This window comes from Balaenoptera musculus, chromosome 5, assembly GCF_009873245.2.
Source record: "Balaenoptera musculus isolate JJ_BM4_2016_0621 chromosome 5, mBalMus1.pri.v3, whole genome shotgun sequence".
NCBI classification, from domain to species: domain Eukaryota; kingdom Metazoa; phylum Chordata; class Mammalia; order Artiodactyla; family Balaenopteridae; genus Balaenoptera; species Balaenoptera musculus.
This window is the reverse complement of record NC_045789.1, coordinates 101,470,461-101,492,533: the sequence shown is the minus strand read 5'-3', so window position 1 is coordinate 101,492,533 and position 22,073 is coordinate 101,470,461.

Genomic DNA, 22,073 nt, shown 5'->3' with positions numbered 1-22,073 from the left:
GAATTTCATACTGATGTAGCTGTTAGGATTAACATTTTGACCAGGCCATTGCCATAATCTCATCTCATTATTCTCACTACCATTTATTAAGGGCTAACTCTGTGCCATACACTGAACTGAGCATCATGCAAGCATTTCATCATTTGGTTCTCATTTGGGAGAATACAATTTATGCCCATTTTAAAGAGGAGAAAACCAATTCTTAGATCAGTTCAATAAAACACTCTGAATGGGGCTATGGGTGTTAAAGTTAGGGTTTTCATAAAGATCTGTCAGTCTCTAGAAGCTACACTCAAAACTAGTAAGCTCCTCAAATTTGACTCAAACTTAAGTATTTCAGTATAATTCTACATATTTTCAAAATTATGTTTTTATTTTTTTCTAAATACTTTTCCATTCATCATCCCAGTGGATTTTCACCTCGGTCCTTGAGCTGGGCAGTTCAAGAAAAGACTAAGAAATAAGAGGGTCATTCAGTGATTAAGAGGGAGAGCCAGCATTGGGGACTGAGTTTCCTGACTCATCCCAAGGCTCAGTCACTTGAGAGGATCATTTTAGTCAAAAGCTTTATCACTTAAGTATCCTGGTGGTCTCCCCAAATGAATGCTTTGTCATCCTCCAACAAATTCCTTCTGTATCTTCTTCCTCTTATTTTATTTAGAAAAAGTATCTCCTTTTAATGCCCATTTTCCACTGCATTAAGGGTGAGAAGTAGCTTTACTGTGAAAAGAAAAAATAGTTACTTCTGTACAGGAAAGGGAACCATCAACAGACTAAAAAAAGTAGCCTACTGAATGGGAAAATATTTTTAAATTATATATCTGATAAGGGGTTAATATCCAAAATATGTAAATAATACAAACAACTCAATAGCAAAAAGAAAACAATTTGCTAAAAAAATGGGTAGAAGAGCTGATAGACATTTTTTCAGAGAAGATATAAACATGGCCAACAGGCACATGTAAAGATGCTCAACATCACCAATCATCATAGAAATATGCAAATCAAACCACCTTGAGACATCACCTCATACCTGTTAGAATGGCTATCATCAAAAAGACAAAAAAATAACAAGTGTTGGTGAGGATATGCAGAAAAGGAAATCCTTGTGCACTGTTGGTGGGTATGTGAACTGGTGCAGCCACTGTGGAAAACAGTATGAAGTTTCCTCAAAAAATTAAAACTAGAACTACCATATGATCCAGCAATTCCACTTCTGAGTATTTATCTGAAGAAAATCAAAACAATAACTTGAAAAGATATCTGTACCCCCATGTTCACTGCGGCATTATTTACAATAGACAATATATGGAAATAACCTAAGTGCCCATCAATGGATGAATGGATAAAGGAATCGTGGTATATATCTATATCTATATCTATATATCTATATCTATATCTATATCTATATCTTAATACAATGGAATATTATTCAGCCATAAAAAGGAGTGAAATCTTGCCATTCATGACAATATAGTTGGACTGCAAGGGTACTATGCTAAGTGAAATAAGTCAAACAGAGAAAGACAAATACCATATGATCTCACTTATATGTGGAATATAGAACAACAACAAACAAAAACAAACTCATAGATACAGAGAACAGATTGGTGGTGGCCACAGGTGGGGTGTAGGAGTGGTCAATGTGTGAGATAAATAGGTAAATGGGGTCAAAAGCTACAAACTTTCAATAATAAAACAAATAAGTCATGGAATGGAATGTACAGGATGGTGACTATAGTTAATAATACTGTATTGCATATTTGAGAGTTGCTAAGAGAGTAGATCTTAAAAAGTTCTCATCACAAGAAAAAAATTTTGTAACTACATAAGAGGAGGTGTGTTAACTAGATTTATTGTGGCGATTGTTTCTCAATGTATACAAATATCAAATCATCTGTTGTACACCTGAAACTAATATAATGTTATGTCAATTACACCTCAATTTAAAAAATAAGCAATTAAAAAAAGAAAAATAATAGTTGCTCTGAAGTGCAAACTGCAGGCTAAAAAAAACTTCTGACTGGTATAATAGCCACATTTTTATACACGCTCACAGGGGTTGTACAAGGTAATGTAGATCTTAGGGATTTAGAACCTAAATACACCCACTTTTTGATGCTGGGAGCACAGCCAGTGTCCCTTGAAAACTCACTACATGGAAAGATTGACCCCTTAAATCATAACCATCAAGATATAAAATAATGATGTATGTGTACATTTTATATGTTTAAAAGTTGTATATGAACATCTGAAAGTGTCTTTAATAATCATAAAGTGCAGAGCAGGAGTAAAGTACCTTAATTATATATTAGTTTTTCAAAAAATGACTATATATCTAAACATTTTAATGTATATTGGATTGTACATATGTGGTATGTAGGAATATTTTCAGTATTGAAAATGATGAAATCAGACAATGCGGTCATAAAGAAAGATAGGTACAATCATTTCTCAAGAATTGAAGAAAACCCAACCTTTAAGGATCCTGGTTATATTTTAAGACCCCGTGACAAAGCCTTGGAGAAATTTCTGTTCCCCGAGATGGTGTGAAGAGAAAAACTTAACATGTATTTAGCAAAGCTATGGGCCAAGGCATCTTGTTTAAAGAATGATCTCATTTAAGTCTTATTACTATTCTGTGAGATAGTATTTTCCCATTTTATGGATGAGAAAATTACAGCTCAGAGAGGTTTAACACCCATTATGGTCACATAGCTAGCAAGCAAATTCAGCTCTGCTTGACACCACTGGTTTGTCCTCTTTGTGTGATAGTCATTTGATATTTTTAAACTGGGAATATGGATTTAAACACACACACACACACAGTCTCTCTCTCTTTGTAAAAAATCAGTTCTATTTCAAACAAAACCACACAATGTTCCAGCCCAAACAGTCTGTGTTTATTTCTTACTCATGAGCAACCGTCCTATCACTTCTGAAGGAAGGCAGTGGGGTGCATGGACGCTGGGTCCTGTCAAACCTACATCTCCCATCTTAATGGGAGGCTCCCAAGGAACATGAATGGAATCTTTGGGACACAGAACACAACATGAAAGCCACTGATTGATATAAGAGTCTTGTTTGTTTTGTTTTTAAGGAGCCAGGATAAGAGATCCAGAAAACCTGTCTCTTGTCTCAGATCACCCAGTTTGATCCACGGTCTGAGCCTATTGAACTTCATCCCTTACACTTAAACAAGATTCATCTAGCATGGAGATCAGCACCCAGCACACAGTGGGGCCTCAACAGACACTCTGAATAAATGAAACTATAGTAAAGTAGTATCGTCTATCTAAGGGCACTCAACAGATACTAATTTAATTTATTCCTCACCACTCTGGGTTTGTCACATTAACCTTTTTTTTTAAATTTAATATAATTAATTTATTTTTTATACAGCAGGTTCTTATTAGTTATCTATTTTATATATATTAGTGTATATATGTCAATCCCAATCTCCCACATTAACCTTATTTTTTAAAGTAGAGTCTTCGACTCTGGTGGTTTAAGACACTTATTTAGGATCACAGTGTTGTTACATGGATGAACTGGGATTCAAACAGAGTAGATCTAAATCTGGTGTACTTTTGAAAAGCAACTACCTACTCTCTGCAGGTATTGGGAGAACCAAACGATGTGGACAATTCGATATGGAAGCCTCTACACAAGAGCATAATTGACTATGTAAATATAAAACATTATATTTATTTCAATATTGCCTGCTTTTCCCAAAAGGCTTTCACTCCACCTAGTCAAATTGATGATCCAGCCAATGACGCAGGCTACCCAAGTGGTAGAGAATTATCTCTCAATGTGAAACGTGCAGAGCGCATTGTTAGGATGGGGTTTTGGGGCGGCCGCTACTCTTGCCACTCAGCAACTTCAACCAGAGGCATCATTCTCTCTTGCAAAGATAGCTCTGCCCTTGAACAATTGTAAGATCTTATGCAAATTACAGGTACTCCATGAAAGTCAGTTTCTTCATTCCTAAACCAAGAGCAATGATATGTCTCTCATAGGCTCATGATGTGATCAGTAAGGAGAATAAGAGCTGAGCTGGGAGTCAGACTGCTTGGGGTGCAGCCCAGTTTTCCCACTCACGAATAACAGTGTTAAATTATTGTATCAATAAAAATAGTATTAAAAGAGTTAATACACGAAGAGCACCAGGAACATGGTCAGCCTAGCACAACTCTTGATGTCAAGGGCTCAAGAATTGTTGGCTGTGGATGTTTTAAAATGATCTCCTGTGTTAGTGACACCTAGCACAAGATTTGACACTGCCCGTAGAAGTGGTGGCATACAGAGCTGACATTTTGCAGTTCACAAGATGCTGTCATGAGGTCCCATTCATTTCATCTTCACAACCATCTTATCGGACTGGGGCTGAGTATCCTACTCTATTGTGGCTGCTGCTGCTGCCACTGCCAGATGTCAGGGGACCCGCAGCTCACTCAGACCTTTACCCTGCCTGGCTGCCTGCTGCCACGCTTAGGTTCCCCAGGGAGCATGAAAAGAACAGCACGATTGCACACCTGAGCTAAACCTGAGCCTCGCTTCATCCCTGAATTCTGCAGCCTTCTCGTCCTGGGGCTCAGTGCAGCCTCTGCAAGGATCCCTTTGCACCTTCAGCTCAGAGTCTTATATTCATTCCAAAATGGGTTCCTCTGTACACTTAGCTGCAGAGAGGCTCAGCAATTTCTTGTGTTGCTGTTGTTGGTATGGTTGCTATTATTGTGTATAACATCATGGTCAAGTAAGATTAATAAATACTGCAAGTCATAATCATTTTTAAGCTTCTGAAAAATCTTGCAGACACCTTGCAGTATTTCCCAAGCTTAAACTCATAATCTTCAGTTTTTATATTGCAAAACCACTTATGTAACTTTAAAAGCACACAAAGTGATGTATAGTTTTCATATATGTATATTACATATATTATATACATGTATATGTATATGTAATTGGAAAAATGATAAAAATTTGAGATAGCCAATCCCACCTTAAGATCTTTGATACCTTTGTAAAGGAATTAATAGGAGTAGGACTGGGTAAAGATTGGCTTCAACAGCACATAGAATTTTTTTTAAATGGTTGTTTCATGACATTGGATTGTGCTATCTCAGGAATGTCCTGCTTAAGAGTTGTCTCTCTTTTTCAATATCATTTCTCAATTTTAACAAGTGCTCTGTGAAAGTCCTGTTTTGCCACATCTGGTATTCTGTGGGTTCTGATTTGGAGGGCTCACAGCTTTGCCTAGGGACATACCGATGAGAAAAGATGCCTGCGTTTTACCGTCACCCCTGCACAGGTTCTTCAGGGAAATGTCCAGCAGAATCCATTCCTGTTAGGTGAAAGTCAAGGCCACATTCTCCCATCATGGATCCATCCAATGGCTTTCAGGAGTCCAATCACCGTCTCTTCCTCCTCCGTGCTCCCTTCTAAGAGACAGGAAGGTTGCTGAGTAAACAGGCAGACCAGAGCTTCCTGTAAAATGGAGCAGCTTCAGGGCAGAAGATTCAGGATGAAGCGTGTGGGTTTACTCTCTTCCAGATTCTTCTTTTTTGGAAAGTCGTAGAGAATATTGGATTATTCTCCTTTTCCCCATAGAATCCTCTTTGAGAAATGCTGCCATGGAGATCAGGACAAGCTTCAGCAGCCAGCTAATGATGCCCCTTTTCTCTGAAACCCATCACACCCTCCAGCACCTCCCAAAAGGAAAACTAACCTAGCCTGGAGTTACACTCTGGTATCAGGGAAATAAGGACCAAGCATAAATAACAAAATGAAATTGATCCCTTTGCTCCTCCCACCAGTATTACATTTCCTTTATAGACACCTATTTTAGTGTTTGGGGGCTTTCCCATTACTATTTGATGCATGTCAGTTGATGTATGTTAGTAATCTTAATCAATTTCAGAAAAAAAAAAAACAGTAAGCAAATGACAGAATTAGGCCTTGTGACTTGATGCAAAAGGAACAAGTTTCCTAATCTTCCAATCTGTGTCCTCAAAATTAGGGATGACGGTGAGGACTGTGGAGGGAAGTGAGTGATGATGACCAACATTACATGAACATCCACTTGGTACCAAGATCTGTACTAGACAGACACCTTAATCTTCCTTCTGAGGGGCTTGCCTGTAAGGTGCTACGGGTAAGACTGCCTGTAAGGTGCTACGGGTAAGACTGCCTCCAGAAAAGGAAGACCTTGGATTTTTCTTCATTTTTTCTTTAATTTATTTGTCAAAAACTACACTGTTGTGTCATAGATTGATGAACGCTTTCTGCGGTTAATCATTTATAAACAGAGGAAGGAGTAGGTTGGTGGAAAGGTCTGCATAAGAAAATTGAGATGATGTTCCCAAACAAAATCAAGAGACTGATAATAAATCTGAAAGATGATACAACAGTAGAAAATGCCCATAAATTAAAAGCAGGTGCTATGAACTGAATGTTTGTATCTCCCCAAAGTTCATATATTGAAGCCTTGATCCTCCATGTGATGGTATTTGGAAGTGGTGCCTTTGGGAGGTAATTAGGTCATGAGGGTGGAGCCCTCATGAGGGATTACTGTCCTCATAAGAAGAGACATGAGAGAGATGATATTTGTCTCTGACATCTGAGGATACAGTAAGAAGGCAGAGCTGTCTATAACATGGGAAGAGGGTCCTCAACAGACACCAAATCTGCCAGCACCTTGATCTTGGACTTCCCAGATCTCAGAACTGTGAGAAATAAAGGTCTGTTGTGTAAACCACCCAGTCTATGGTATTTTGTTTTAGCAGCCAGGCTAAGACAACAGGAATCACATGTGTGAGTACCTTTTGTTGAATTCCTAGCCCTGTGAATGCAGGTCCAGGGTTAGGAAAGGTTGAACTCAAAATGAATTCATCATTAAAATATTTTCTAACTTTAATTTTATCAATTTCCTACATTCATTTTCCATTATTGCTCCTCAAGTAATTGTGCATCTATTGCTCCATATCTGGTTATCAAAAGTGCTGTGGGCTAGGCTGATGCTATTAGTAGCATTGAATATGTGGGAAAGGGGGTAAAATCCTGCCCAAGGTCATGCTATCTAAGTGGCACAGTCAGAACTAAATCAAAATGCTCATCTTCTTTTCTTTACAACATGTTCATCCTTAATCTAAGTGTGTTATATGGAATCAAACCTCAATAACCAACATGATGCTCCACTCATATTAGGTGTGTATAAAAAATAAACACATAAATAGATTAAGTTGCTTAATTAAGATAGCATTCTTTTCTGTTTGAAATGTTACTTTTCCTCCTCTATGGAGACATATCAATGGCAACCTGCTAACTTTCTCATCAGAGCATGACTCTGTTGTTTGTTTTCATCCCAAAGTATCGCAAGAGTGATTTTTCTACTATCTTTTCATTTTTTCCCATGGTGGGAAAAATCCTCCTGTGAAATGCCCTGGAAAATAGGATTTGGACCTTTGATTAACAGCAGGTTGATTTTATTTTGTGGTGGTGTAAGTTAATCTCACTATGTTCAGAAAGTCCTGTCCCCATAGGATCTTATCTTTTGTGTACTTCAAAGAACAGCTCCTAAGTCTGGGAAGCTGTGAAGACTCAGTGTTAACACTGAAAAGTAATAGCTTTGGTTATATACAACCAAAGGCAGGTTTTGAGGTCAAATTGGCTGTTTTTCATTGTTTTATTTAGAACCAAAGAGGTTCAAAGTACTAAGCACTTATTAACATTTCACACTTTATCCTAGGTATGTGTCTTCAATTATAGCTACCTCTCTTATGTCCCTGCCCCAACCCTCTTCCCATTTGGCTTACTCTTATTCTTTCATTAAGTCATTGATTAATTTTCTCTTCCTCAGAAAAAATACCTTGATTACTCCATACACTTGTCACCATTCAACACCCAAACAATATCAGATGCCAAACCCTCCCCTCACCTGTTGGTGTTCCTGTAGCTTCTGTACATACATCCTATGAGCAGACAGCATGACAACTGTTAACTGTGCACTAAACTCTCTCCCAAATAGATTATTCACTCCTTGAGAATAAAAATGAAAACATTGTAACTTCTATCACGGCCAAGGGTTGACAGAATACTTGATACTTAGTAAACCCTCAACACATAGTTATTGAATATGATGAATGAGTGAGGGAATAAGTGAATGAATGATTGCCCTTAATCTCCAGAACAACCATCATGACAGATAATAGAGCTTAAAATTTTGAGATGAAAAAGCTAAGAATCAGAAAGCTTAACTCATAACAATGGCTATACATGCAGTAAATTGTCAAGCTAAAATTAAAATCCAAGGTTTTATTATTTCAATTCTGATTCTACCTAGCTGCAGAAGCTACAGATTAAAGTTGGGAAAAATATAGTTGTGATTGTCAATTTTTATATAAGGACTGAAGCCAGCAAGTGTAGCTTGGGAGATATTCTACTTTGTTTAATGGTACAAGATTTGACAACTAAGGAAATTCTGAAAGAGGTGTCTCAGAAATAATACTTCTATTGAAATCAAGAAGGGATCTGAAAGCTCTAGCCTCTGAAGAGCCAAAGAAAACAAGACAGCAAGACTCAAAGTACGATGACCTAGTGTAAAACAATAATAAGAATTATGAATGGTAAAGTCCAAGGACTTCTGAGAAGGGATCTGGTGATTTCAAAAGAGCATTGGTTTTGAGAAGTGAGGTATATTTGATTGGGTTCTGCAACTTGGCAGGACATTGTCTGATTTTAAGGACCAGGAGCTCCCCTCCAAAGTCCTGCAGCCCACATACCTGCCACATCTGCCTCCATCTGAGCTGCTTTGGAATATTTTCTCATTCTACCCCCAAGAAACTGAGTATTTAAATGAGAACAAGCTCTCTTACTACTGACTTTTAATAAATTATTTTAAAGAATGAAATCAAAATTTAAAAAACAGAAATGAAATTAGCCTATATAATAATGGCAAAAGGTATGAGTTTCATCACTGCCACTGCGCTAACATAGGATTAACAATATAAACGACTGTTTTTCAGTATTAAAAAAAAAAAAGCGTGGTTCTAATTTGTCTTGTTTAACAGGAACTTGAGTATAGTTGAACAATATGAAATGTGATGTTTAGAACACTTGGAGTTGAATGCCAGTTGAAGGCCAAATGAATTTGGGCATGTGTTTTAGTTTCTCTGATTATTAGCATATAAAGTATAGGATTCCCAATACCTGTTTCCCAGGGTGACAAACAGGACTGAATGAGGCTACATATGAAAATTTCCCAACATGATTACTTGTAGGAGGACCACAGAGCAGTTGTCAGGCTTCTTATCAACTCCATATTTACTAGCTGTGTGACTGGGTAAGTTACATTATCAAGCTGACTCTCATTGATTCTTACCTATGAAACAGAAAAAAAAAATTGTAACTATTTTATAGGGTTTTTGAGAACAGTAAATAAATTAATATATGCAAAATTATTAGAATGCCTGACATTACAAATGCCCTCAATGTATTATTTCTTTTATTTCTTTCATCTCTTGACTGGCACTTTCTTCAATCATGAAATGGGGATTAAAAACTGCTTATTACAAGAGGCTTGGACTCTCCAGGATCATGATGAGTTGCAACAGGGATAGGGGAGGATAGGGGTGTCAGCTGTTTCTTCTAGATGCTAGAGAATGCAGCTGGACCTGGATCCAAGACAGGCTCTCAATATCGACCAGGTCCGGAGGACAATGCACGGCTGGGGAATGAGCAGAGCACAGAAGGCAGGCCATCCTGTGCCTTTGTATTGGAGAATTTAACCCATTTATATGTAAGGGTCTTGATGCTCTGGCTGGGTGTCAGGCCTGAGGCTCTGAGGAGGGAGAGCTGAGTTCAGGATATTGGACCACTAGAAAACTCCCAACCCCACATAATAACAATCAGCAAGAATTCTCCCAGAGATCTCTTTCTCAATGCTAAGGCCCAGCTCCACGCAACAACCAGGAAACTCCAGTGCTGAACACCCCATGCCAAACAACTACCAAGACAGGAACACAAACCCACCCAATAGCAGAGAGGCTACTTAAAATCATAATAAATTCAAAGACACCCCAAAACACACCACCAGACTTGGTCCTGCCCACCAGAAAGACAAGAACCAGCCTCATAAATAAGAACACAGGCACCAGTCCCCTCCACCAGGAAGCCTACACATACCACTGAACCAAACTTACCCACTGGGGGTAAACACCAAAAGCAATGGGAACTACAAATATGAGGCCTGCATAAAGGAGACCACAAACACAGCAAGTTAAGCAAAATGAGAGACAGAGAAATACACAGCAGATGAAGGAGCAAAATAAAAACCCACCAAAACAAACAAATGAAGAGGAAATAGGCAATCTACCTGAAAAACAATTCAGAGTAATGATAGTAAAGAAGATCCAAAAACTTGGAAATAGAGTGGAGAAAATACAAGAAACGTTTAACAAGGACCTAGAAGAACTAAAGAGCAAACAAACAGTGATGAACAACACAATAAATGAAATTAAAAATTCTCTAGAAGGAATCAATAGCAGAATAACTGAGGCAGAAGAACGGATAAGTGACCTGGAAGAAAAATAGTGGAAATAACTACTGCAGAGCAGAATAAAGAAAAAAGAAAGAAAATTGAGGACAGTCTCAGAGACCTCTGGGACAACATTAAACACACCAACATTCAATTTATAGGGGTCCCAGAAGAAGAAGAGAAAAAGAAAGGGACTGAGAAAATATTTGAAGAGATTATAGTTGAAAACTTCCCTAATATGAGAAAGGAAATAGTCAACCAAGTCCAGGAAGTGTAGAGTCCCATACAGGATAAATCCAAGGAGAAACACGCCAAGACAGATATTAATCAAACGATCAAAAATTAAATACAAAGAAAAAATATTAAAAGCAGCAAGGGAAAAAAAACAAATAACATATGAGGGAATCCCCATAAGGTTAACGGCTGATCTTTCTGCAGAAACTCTGCAAGCCAAAAGGGAGTGGCAAGACATATTTAAAGTAATGAAAGGGGAAAACGTACAACCAAGATTACTCTACCCAGCAAGGATCTCATACAGATTCGATGGAGAAATTAAAACCTTTACTGACAAGCAAAAGCTAAAGAACTCAGCTCCACCAAACCAGTTTCACAACAAATGCTAAAGGAACTTCTCTAGGCAGGAAACACAAGAGGAGAAAAGGACCTACAAAAACAAACCCAAAACAATTAAGAAAATGGTAATAGGAACATACATATCGATAACTACCTTAAATATAAATGGATTAAATGCACCAACCAAAAGACATAGACTGGCTGAATGGATAAAAAAAAAACCCATGTATATGCTGTCTACAAGAGACCCACTTCAGACCAAGGGACACATACAGACTGAAAGTGAGGGGATAGAAAAAGATATTCTATGCAAATGGAAATCAAAAGAAAGCTGGAGTAGCAATTCTCATATCAGACAAAATAGACTTTAAAATAAAGACTATTACAAGACACAAAGAAGGACACTACATAATGATCAAGGGATCAATCCAAGGAGAAGATGTAAAAATTGTAAATATTTATGCACCCACCATAGGAGCACCTCAATACATAAGGCAAATGCTAACAGCCATAAAAGGGGAAATCAACAGTAACACAATCATAGTAGGGGAATTTAACACCCCACTTTCACCAATGGATTTCTTTTCACCAAAATGAAAATAAATAAGGAAAAACAAGCTTTAAATGACACATTAAACAAGATGGATTTAATTGATATTTATAGGACATTCCATCTAAAAACAACCGAATACACTTTGTTCTCAAGTGCTCATGGAACATTCTCCAGGATACATCATATCTTGGGTCACAAATCAAGCCTTGGTAAATTTAAGAAAATTGAAATCATATCAAGTATCTTTTCTGACCACAATGCTATGAGACTAGATATCAATTACAGGAAAAAACTGTAAAAAATACAATTACATGGAAGCTAAAGTATACACTACTAAATAACCAGGACATCACTGAAGGAATGAAAATAAAAAAATACCTGGAAACAAATGACAATGAAAACACGATGACCTAAAACCTATGGGATGCAGCAAAAGCAGTTCTAAGAGGGAAGTTTATAGCAATACAATCCTACCACAAGAAACAAGAAAAATCTCAAATAAACAGCCTAACCTTACACCTAAAGGAAGTAAAGTAAGAAGAACAACAAAAATCCAAAGTTAGTAGAAAGAAAGAAATCATAAAGATCAGATTGGAAATAAATGAAAAAGAAATGAAGGAAGCAATAGCAAAGATCAATAAAACTAAAAGCTGGTTCTTTGAGAAGATATACAAAACTGATAAACCATTAGCCAGACTCATCAAGAAAAACTGGGAGAAGACTCAAATCAACAGATTTAGAGATGAAAAAGGAGAAGTAAAAACTGACACTGCAGTAATACAAAGGATCATGAGAGATTACTACAAGCAACTATATGCCAATAAAATGGAAAACCTGGAAGACATGGACAAATTCTTAGAAAAGCACAACCTTCTGAGACAGACCAGGAAGAAAGAAAATATAAGCAGACCCTCACAAGCATTGAAATTGAAACTGATTAAAAATCTTCTAACAAACAAAAGCCCAGGACCAGATGGCTAAACAGGCAAATTCTATCAAACATTTAGAGAAGAGCTAACACCTATTCTTCTCAAACTCTTCCAAAATATTGCAGAGGGAGGAACACTCCCAAACTCATTCTATGAGACCACCATGACCCTAATACCAAAACCAGACAAAGATGTCACAAAAAAAGAAAACTACAGACCAATAACACTAATGAACATAGATGCAAAAATCCTCAACAAAATACTAGCCAACAGAATCCAACAACACATTAAAAGTATCAAGCACCATGTTCAAGTGGGGTTTATCCCAAGAATGCTAAGATTCTTCAATATATGCAAATCAATCAATGTGATAAACCATATTAGCAAATTGAAGGAGAAAAACAGTATGATCATCTCAAATTCAACAATTCCGACAAATTCAACACCCATTTATGATAAAAAACCCTCCAGAAAGTAGGCATACAGGGAACTTACCTCAACATAATAACGGCCATATATGACAAAACCACAGCCAACATCATCCTCAATGGTGAGAAACTGAAACCATTTCCACTAAGATCAGGAACAAGACAAGGTTGCCCACTCTCACCACTATTATTCAACAGAGTTTTGGAAGCTTTAGCCACAGCAATCAGAGAAGAAAAAGAACTAGATGGAATCCAAATTGGAAAAGAAGAAGTAAAACTGTCACTGTTTGCAGTTGACATGATACTATGCATAGAGAATCCTAAAGATGCTACCACAAAAGTACTAGAGCTAATCAATGAATTTGGTAAAGTAGCAGGATACAAAATTAATGCACAGAAATCTCTTGCATTCCTATACACTAATGATGAAAAATCTGAAAGAGAAATTACAGAAACACTCCCTTTTACCATTGCAACAAAAAGAACAAAATATCTAGGAATAAACCTACCTAAGGAGATAAAAGACTTGTATGCAGAAAACTACAAGATACTGTTGAAAGAAATTGAAGATGATACAAACAGATGGAGAGATATACCATTTTCTTGGATTGGAAGATTCAACATTGTGAAAATGACTATACTACCCAAAGCAATTTACAGATTCAATGCAATCCCTATCAAACTACCAAGGGCATTTTTCACAGACTTAGAACAAAAAATTTCACAATTTGTATGGAAACACAAAAGACCCCAAATAGCCAAAGCAATCTTGAGAAAGAAAAACTGAGCTGGAGGAATCAGGCTCCCTGACTTCAGACTATACTACAGAGCTACAGTAATCAAGACCATATGGTACTGGCACAAAAACAGAAATAAAGATCAATGGAACAGTATAGAAAGCCCAGAGATAAACCCATGCACGTATGGTCACCTTATCTTTGATAAAGGAGGCAAGAATATACAATGGAGAAAAGACAGCCTCTTCAATAAGTGGTGCTGAGAAAACTGGACAGCTACATGTAAAAGAAGGAAATTAGAGCACTCCCTAACACCATACACAAAAATAAACTTAAAATGGATTAAAGACCTAAATGTAAGGTCAGACACTATTAAACTCTTATAGGAAAACATAGGCAGAACACTCTATGACATAAATCATAGTAAGATCCTTTTTGATCCACCTAGAGAAATGGAAATAAAAACAAAAATAAACAAATGGGACCTAATGAAACTTAAAAGCTTTTGCACAGCAAAGGAAACCATAAACAAGACAAAAGGACAACCCTCAGAATGGGAGAAAATATATGCCAAGGAAGCAACTGACAAAGGATTAATCTCCAAAATATACAAGCAGCTCATGCAGCTCAATATCAAAAAAACAAACAACCCAATCCAAAAATGGGCAGAAGACCTAAATAGACATTTCTCCAAAGAAGATATACAGATTGCCAAGAAACACATGAAAGGATGCTCAACATCACTAATCATTAGAGAAATGCAACTCAAAACTACAATGAGGTGTCACCTCACACCAGTCAGAATGGCCATCATCAAAAATATATAAACAATAAATGCTGTAGAGGGTGTGGAGAAAAGGGAACCCTCTTGCACTGTTGGTGGGAGTGTAAATTGATACAGCCACTATGGAGAACAGTATGGACGTTCCTCAAAATACTAAAAATAGAACTACCATACGACCCAGCAATCCCACTACTGGGCGTATACCCTGAGAAAACCATAATTCAAAAAGAGTCATGCACCACAGTGTCCATTGCAGCATTATTTACAATAGTCAGGACATGGAAGCAACCTAAGTGTCCATCAACAGATGAATGGATAAAGAAGATGTGGCACATATATACAATGGAATATTACTCTGTCATAAAAGGAAACAAAATTGAGTTATTTGTAGTGAGATGGATGGACTTAGAGTCTGTCATACAGAGTGAAGTCAGAAAGAGAAAAACAAATACTGTATGCTGACACATATATATGGAATCTAAAAAAAAAAAAGAACCTAGGGGCAGGACAGGAATAAAGATGCAGATGTAGATAATGCACTTGAGGACATGGGGAGGGGGAAGGGTAAGCTGGGATAAAGTGAGAGAGTGGCTTGGATATATGTACACTACCAAATGTAAAACTGATAGCTAGTGGGAAGTAGCCGCATAGCACAAGGAGATCAGGTCGGTGCTTTGTGACCACCTAGAGGGGTGGGATAGGGAGGGTGGGAGGGAGGCACAAGAGGGAGGAGATATGGGGATATATGTATATGTATAACTGATTCACTTTGTCATACAGCAGAAACTAACACACCATTGTAAAACAATTATACTCTAATAAAGATGTTTAAAAAACGCCTATTACAAAAGGTAATTTCAAGAATTAGACTTACTTATCGATTATGCTCTAAAGCTTTACCAAAGCTTTGCTTGTTATCATGACATAGCACCTCGTTATGTGGCTTGAAAAGCCAATTCTCTCTCCATCTTTTGCTCTTCTTAAAGAAGGAACAGACAAAAGCACAAACATCCAATAACCTTAAGGCTAGTGTTTTATGCAAACTGCTTGACAGGACATTGCATGAAAGAGAGCTGGGCACCGTGGACTTTAGCAATCTCAGTGGAAGACCATGTCTCTTATCCATGGTGCTGTGCTACCTGCATTCAGAGGCAGACACGTTCTCAGAAACAGACTAGAGAACCTCTGAAAAGCTGATCATTGCTCCCAGCCTTCTCAGATCCTTTCTAAAAATCCTGACAATTGCACTGTAAATGGGATTGGAGATGAGTAATAAATGCAGGGGCCGTGCCTGCTAGCTCAGTGGATCATAGAAGAATAGATAGTTTTTCTTTATGTCTTCTACTTCCATCTAAATTTATTTATTTTTCTGAGGAAAGCAACCATTAAAAGTTAGTGGAAATTACATTAGCTTGGAGCCAGAAGACCTGGATTCTAGTTCTACCCCTACCAATTGTAATCATGTCATGGAGACAACCCATATGACATTTCTGGAGCCCCACCAACTCCCTTAATATGCAAAATGGGGAAAAAGCGCCCCTCAAAAGTGAATGTTGTATATGGTATTGCATTGCAAATGCTACCAAGCCACACATGTTATTATTATAATTATTAGACTTCTATGCTGCCATTACCTCTGTGAGATTCTGAAGGAAACATAATCTAGTCCATGTTTTCAAGGGACTAACACTTTGAACTGGAGAAAAGGAAAGTTTAAATGATCTGAGGGATGAAGAGACACAATCCAACTCCATTTAATCCCACCTCAGAAAACACAATTAGAATCTCTAGTCCAAAACAGAGGAGGCAACAGTCTTCTTTTATATAGTTACATTAACCTGATGCTCAAAGGGTCTTCGACACAATGAAACGCCCCCAAACTTGGTTTTCAAAAAAACCAGGTTTGCAGATTTGCAGAGCCATCTTCAGGAACCTAAGCTTCAGTTCTAAGGAGATCCTTGAACATGCTTGTGTTTTTACACGAGCCTACGTTTGCTCACGTGGCTCATTCCCTCAGCTCGTAATAACCTGCCTGGCCACACATGGATTAGCTCTGACCATCCTTACCTCATCTTTTTCTCTAGCGCTGGAGCTCAATTGTCCTCTATTAACTAAAGTAAACTTTTCACATTGTGATGGGTTTGTTCTCAAAGTTTTCTTCCCTGATAGATGGTAAATCTTAAAGATCAGGGACCATGTCTTGTTGATCTTGATATTTTACTGCCTTGTGAAACCCCTGGCCCATAGTATTCCCCTCAATAAGTGTTTCAGAGAAAGAAAACAAACAAATAGACAAACAAAAAGAATAAAGTAGAGCAGTCAAGGGGTGTGGGTGGTGCCAGAGGAAGGAAGCCAGAATAGAGAGCCACTCTATACCAATGTATCTAAGAGGATGAAGTGTCCTTCACCTGGATGTGCGTAGGGCTGACAGGTGGAAGAAGAGAGAATACATCTGTCCAGTTTTGCACAAAGACCAGATCTAGACTGATAATAAAAGATAACCAGCACAATGGACTCCTCTCAGGGTGGTGAGTTTTCCACTGGGCAACAACATCAAACATGTGTTGGACAATCACAAGGTGGAGAATTTGCATGTGGAGAAAATTACTATTTGCAAATAGTAGGGGATAGCTCCTGTCTCAAAAACTTCCTTCTATTCCTAATATCCCATTTTCCCATTTTTTTCTTCAATTGTGCATTCTGTGACTCTGAAATAAATGATTTCTGGAGGGTCGGAAAGGGGAAGAGTATGCAACTGGCAGAGAAAGAGTTCAGGATGTGCTTCATCAAAAAGAGTGCCTTATGGTTACCAGGAGGGGAGGGGGAGGGATAAACTGGGAGATAGGGATTGACATATACACACTACTACATATAAAATAGATAACTAATAAGAACCTACAATATAGCACAGGGAACTCTACTCAGTACTCTGTAATGACCTATATGGGAAAAGAATCTTAAAAAGAGTGGATATATGTATAAGAGAATCACTTTGCTGTACAGTGGAAACTAACAACATTGTAAATCAACTATACTCCAATAAAATTTTTTTTAAAAAGAGTGCCTTATGTGGGCTGCTGTGATTCTTCTCTGTTTCCTGATTTATTTATTAGTCTTACTACTAGGATCTACCACCAGGCTTTGTGTACTATTGAGACTAAATGAGAATTGAAGTGACTCAAAGGTTTGTTCAGGTTTTTCCTCAAATGTCCCTTCTAAAGAGAGTCCTCCCTAAGCGTGTGCTCTAAAGTGTCACTTTCTTCATCACTTTCTGATCATTTACTCCATTTAAATTTTCTTCCTGTCACACAATCGCAGTCTGAAACCTTATCATGTACCTATTTACTTGTTTGATGCCAGTCTCTCCCAATATAATGTTAGCTCCAGAAAAGCAGAGATTTTATATCTTTTGTTCACCTCTAAATTCCCAGTACCAAAAATAGTATCTGGCACATGGTTGGCATTCAGTAAATATTTGTTAAATGAACAAATAAATGAAAGATCTCAATTTACTTTAAGCTGTCTAGGTTAACAAATCACAGCAATAGCTTTATCGCACTTACTTTGTTTTTTCCTTATCTCAAATTATCCTTTTCTCTTAAGCCAAATTTATATTTCTGGAATAATATTTTGCTCATGTCATTTCCAGGTGAAAACACTTTTAGTGACTTTCCTTTGCCTCCAGAACTACCCTTGTGTTATGAACTGCATGTGTCTTGCGGGGGCGGGGGGGCTGCCACCTCAATGGGTCTTGAGTGCAGAGCATTAAGCCTAAAGATCTCATGGAGTTTGTCTTGATAGGTTTCGGACTTGCTTTGAACCTGTCGATATTTTCTTCTTTCTGATTTCTCTTTTCTGAAATGAGAAAGTCTATCCTATGCCTGTCCCACCATTATACGTTGGAAGCACATAACTTGTCTGGCTTCACAGGCTCAGAGCTAGAGAGGAATTTGTCCTCAGGATGAATCATACCTCAGGTCTCACCCATACTTGATTTAAATGATATTTAGATAAGACTTCGGACTTGAGAATTTAGAGTTGATATTGGAATGAGTTAAGACTTTGGGCCCATTTGGGTGGAATGAGTATATTTTGCACGTCAGAAGGACACGAATTGGGGGGTGATCCAGGGGTGGAATATTATGGACTGGATGTTTGCATCCTCACCCCTACAAATGTATATGTCGAATCCCTAATTTCCAGCCTGACTGTATTTCGAGGTAGGGCCTTCAAGGAAGTAACAAATGTTAAATGAGGTCATGAGAGTGAAGCCCTGATCCCATAGGATTAGTGTCCTCATCAGATGAGACACTAGGGAGCTCTCTTCTCTCAGAGGGCAGGTAGGAGAAAGGCCAGGTGAGGACACAGTGGGAGCATGGACATTAGCAAGCCAGGAAGAGAACCCTCACCAGTAACTGACCCTGGCAGACCATGATCTGGAAATTCTAGCCCCCAGAACCATGAAATAATACATTTCTGCTGTTTAAGCCACCCAGTCTGTGACATTATGTTATGGGAGCCCAAGCAGATTGATACATTATGAAATCACCGATCATTCAAACAGCCTCAATCCGTCCTTCTATTCTTCGGATCTCATCTTCTAAGACACCCCATGCTCTGCCAAAGTGAGTGGCCTATTGATGCTCAAAGAACCCAATATATTCTACCTTTTACACTTTTGCTCACATACAAATTGGATACTACATGTAACTATTTTACTGAATAAAAGTAAATTGAGTCAAGACGAAGCATGAGATAATTTTAATTGTATGATTTAGAAAAGGCTTGACCTGGACAATTTAGGAAATGGATTTTAGTGCTCACCAAATGCGCTGATCTAGTTAAGGAAAACAAACCGGGCTACTCTGTTGCGTGCTTAATAGTATGTTTGAGGGAAGTGTGTTTTGATGGAGCGTGGCCTCACATGGTACAATGAAAGGCCATTGTATGGCGCCCAAGACTAACCTGGATGTGAATCCTTGTTCTTCATCTTGCCAGATGCTGATGGTGAACATATTACTGATCCTCTCTATGCCTTGGTTTTCTTATTTTTTCAATGAGAATAATATCTTCTACTTGCTTTAGAGTTCATCTGATTTGATAAACAAATGAGAAATAAATAAGATAATGAGTGGGATGGGCTTTGTAAACCAGAAACTCTTGCAGTTGTAGGAGTTAGGTATTCTGCCAACCAGCACTGTGCCTGACACGTGCTGCAAGTTTCATAATTGTCTGTGAATAAATGTTCTTTGAGAAGTGTATTCTGTTTGGCTCCAATTCCTCCCACTGAGCATTATCAACCCTTCCTTGGCTAGTGCTGTGCAGTTCTGGCAGCAGGAAAAGGACAAGTACTTGCTCAATTCTGCTTTTGGTTTCATACATTGTATATAGAAAAAGGAGTTTAACAATTTCCAGGAAAACACTAAATGAAATTATGATTCATCGCCCTATTATATCACCTCTAATAATGCATATTATTTATGAAGAAAGGTTTCTTAAGCAATTCAGTCATTTACTGTGGATACCAGTAAGGATGTTCCCACTTTTTAAGAAAGAGGTTTCTACTAGTATGTGCTGTGATGGAACTCTGGGCTTCTCTGCCAGAGCACTTAAAAATTGTAATGAAATAATCTATGGTTTTATTTTGTTCAATATTTTTATTGACTCAATCTTGTAAGTCAAGTTTTTATATATCTACCTTAATGTAAGCTCCATGAGGGCAAATTCTGAGTCTGACTTGTTCACTCACCGTGAAATGTTGAAATGAACTCATTAAGTGTGCACTAATTTCAAGTTTTTAGCAGCCCTCTGTAGCATACCAGAAATGAGTTAATTACAATTATATCACTTCTTCAGCAAAGTGGGTCTAGTAGCACCAGTGCTTGCCAAACTTCATAAGCAGTTAATTGCTAAATGTTCTTGAAACTAATAACTATCAATAAAACTGAATATGATATGTCACTTTACAGTTTTCATATTTACTTCAATTACGGTAAGTCTCCTACATACGAACGAGTCCCGTTCCGAGAGCACGTTCGTAAGTCCAGTTTGTTCGTAAGTCCAACAAAGTTAGCCTAGGTAGCCAACTAACCCAATCGGCTATGTAGTACTATACTGTAATAGGTTTATAATACTTTTCACACAAATAATACATAAAAAACAAACAAACACAAAAAATAAAGGAAACATTTTTAAACTTACAATACAGTACCGTGAAAAGTACAGTAGTACCAGCTACATCAATTCTGCTTTTACACTTGCTTCCTGACTTCCTGGGCTTGAAATAAAGATACTGTGCTACTGTACATATACAGTACTGTACAGTAAAGTACACAAAAGCACAAGCACTTATAGAGGATGCACGCACGTGTCCATGTACGCCAGCGACGTGAAATAACTTACGTGATTGGACATGCGAAAGCATGTTCACATCTCTGAAAGTTCACAGTTTGAAGGTTCGTATGTAGGGGACTTACTGTAACAGTCCAGAGCCATAAGCAAAATGATTACCTCTATGTATTAGTCTACTCCAGCCGCCATAACAAAATACAAATTTACCATAACAATAGAAATTTATTTTCTCACAATTCTGGAGGCTGAAAGTCTGAGATCAGTGTGCCAGCATGGGTGGGTTCTGGTGAGAGCCCTTTTCCTGGGTGGCAGGCAGCTTCCTTCTAGCTATGTCCTCACATGGCCAAAGGGAGAGAACAAGCTCTCTGAAGCTATTCTTATAAGGATATTAATCCCATCATAAAGGCCTCACCTTCATGATCTCATTTAAATCTTAATTACTTCTGAAGGCCCCATCTCCAAATACCATCACACTGGGACTTTGGAGGTTAGGGCTTCAACATATGAATTTTGGAGGGATACCAACATTCAGTCCGTAACTCCCCATCTCCCCACTGAAGATACTCAGGATGAGAGACGGAAACTGGCTTGTCCATGTGGGCTTGACCAAGTGCCAGCAGAGGGGCAAAGCTGGAGCCCAACTAAATTCTCCCAATCCTGAATTCTACAATCTTGCGAAGAAAGCAAGCTTCCCATGGCCCTTCCTTCGAAGATTCTTTTACTCAACATCATTTTTCACTATTTCCTCCTGGTTTTCCTCCATTTAACTTAGATGAGTCATCCTCAACTGGAGATGAATTTCCCCCACGGGGGACGTTTGGCAATATCTGGAGATGTACTGGCTTGTCACAACTCGGGGGAAGTGCTACTGTCATCTACTGGGTAAAGGCCAGGGCCGCTGCTCAACCTCCTACAATTCCCAGGTCAGCCCCCCGCAAGAGAGAATCATCTAGCCCCAAATGTCATAGTGCCAAGGTTGAGAACCCCTGGACCAGATGCAGCAGGGCTCACTGCTCATCTTGGTTTTGGGAGCTTTGGCTTTCTTCTCTGACAAGTGGATGTTACAGGATTTCTGATCACCTCTCATAGCCTGGATTCTCAGTCACCATTCCTTCCTCAGAGAAGTCCCAGATCCAAGCTCTGGTTTTAAATGTGGTATTTTATGATTTAATCCAATGCAG